Here is a 1,862-nt window from a genome sequence, read left to right as displayed (position 1 = left end):
AATGTATTGAAAATAGAAATTCAGTCTTCTAAGACTACCAACAGATCCATGGATCAGTGGACAATGCCCACCTCCCTCACTAAACGCTGCAAAGCCTTGTCCCATTGGTGTTGTCCAGAAGCCATTGAAGTGTATGGAGTACGTGTATGGGACCTTTGCTCACAGAGAAGTCACAAGTGTTGTGCCCCTTGTCACAGTGACCCTAAATTCCTGTTGAGTGTGTTGTAAACAGAGAAGCCATTCTTCAGGCCACCTGCTCTGAGCACACCCTATTTGTTTTAATATTTAGATCTTTGGTTTTTTGTGGGGGAAGGGTTGGTTTATTAGGGTTTTTTTTGAGGGGGGGTTGGTTTTTTGGTTTTGTTTTGTTTGTCTTTTTGAGACATGGTCTCGCTATGCAGTTGGACTGGCCTTGAGCTCACTTTGTAGCCCAGGATGGTCTCAAATTCACAATAATCCTCCTGCCTCAGCCTCCTGAGTGCTGGGATTATCTCAGACACCTTTTAATATTCTGTTCTGTGTTGAATTTTGGAATACTAACCATTATATGCAGATCTTTTTTTCCTAATTGGAGTTCTGTATGCAATTGGAGTTCCTCACTTTTTTAAAGTCAAATTATTTTTCCATGCTTGGGAAGTTTTCTGCCATTATCTCTGTGAACTGTCTTTTTCCTTTTTTTTTTTTTTTTTTTTTTTTTTTGGTGGGACCGAGGATTGAAGTCAGGCCCTTGTGCTTGCCAGAGAAGCGCTTTATGCTACTGAGCCATCTCCCCGGCCCCTGTGAACAGTCTATTTAATGTCATCTGTGCAACTTTCTACTTTTTCATTCACTTCAATGGATCTTATGTTATTCTTGTTTGTATCATCTAGCTGCTGTTAGGTTGATTTTTCATGGTCTCTTGTTATTTTAAAGAAACCTTTCTTTCCATGATTGTGAACCACAGTCCTACTTTCTATGTCTAATGTTCTGTCCTTACAGTGGCTCATTCTGCCATTACAATCTCTGGAGTATCTGTTTAAATCTGTTTCATGGATTCTATTTCTTTCCTATATTGGATATTTATGGTTTCCATCTTTTTCTGAAGCTACTCTTTTTTTTTTTTTTTAGTCTGTATCTGTTCTAAAGTCAATAAACGGGGCTGGTGAGATGGCTCAGTGGTCTAAAGCACCTACTTACAACAAGCTAAGCTAAGCAAAGCACAGGGACCACGGTTCAATCCCCCAGCACCACCTGCCAGCCAGCCCTGCCCCCTGGTGGGCTGAGCTGGCCACACACATAAATAAAAATTTTAAAGTCAATAAACATGTCTGTCATTATGGTCATTGTCTCTGTAGTTATCTGAGAAATATTTCTGATTTTTTTTTCTAGGACCTCATACATCTGCTTTGTAATTTCTGCTATTACCACTTCAGAGAGTCTGGGCTTTCAAATAGTTCCACCTCATTGCCTCCCTGGGTTTACCTTTGGTGAGCTGGAAGGCTGGGTTGCATCTTGTTTGAGTGTCTTCTCATTTCCTTTTCTTTCTTTTTTCTTAAGTTTACTTCTTGGTGTAGCCTAGGCTTGCTGGTACCTGCCTGTAATCACAGCAGTTGGGAGGCTGAGGCAGGAAGATAACCAGGATTTTGAGACTAGTCTTGAGTACACAGTGAGTTCAAGTCCAATCTGAACTACAGAGAATGACCCTGTCTCAAAAAACCTTTTTAAAAAGTGATATAATTCTTGGGTTGATGCTTGTAAATTGCTTATAGCAAGTAGCATTATTGTTAGTATTTTGAAGCTTAAGAAATAACTTCTCAGATGGGCTGGGGAGATGGCTCAGTGGAATAAGCGCTTCCCTGGCAAGCGCAAGGGCCTGAGTTCAA

At 40.7% G+C, this 1,862-nt stretch overlaps 1 protein-coding gene and 1 non-coding gene across 2 annotated transcripts in view; one reads left to right on the top strand and one right to left on the bottom strand.

Annotated features, from left to right (window-relative positions):
- The window catches only part of Tulp3 (tubby like protein 3), a 46,975-nt gene that overhangs the window by 18,086 nt on the left and 27,027 nt on the right, over positions 1 to 1,862 (top strand). The window lies entirely within an intron of this gene.
- LOC111814563 lies at positions 143 to 271 on the bottom strand. The gene has a single exon (XR_002819525.1). It is a non-coding gene; the product is annotated as a small nucleolar RNA SNORA11 (small nucleolar RNA).

Source organism: Octodon degus, unplaced genomic scaffold (genome assembly GCF_000260255.1).
Source record: "Octodon degus isolate 3935 unplaced genomic scaffold, OctDeg1.0 scaffold00355, whole genome shotgun sequence".
Classification (NCBI taxonomy): domain Eukaryota; kingdom Metazoa; phylum Chordata; class Mammalia; order Rodentia; family Octodontidae; genus Octodon; species Octodon degus.
The sequence above is the reverse complement of the archived record's forward strand: the minus strand, read 5'-3'. Positions and strand labels throughout refer to the sequence as shown.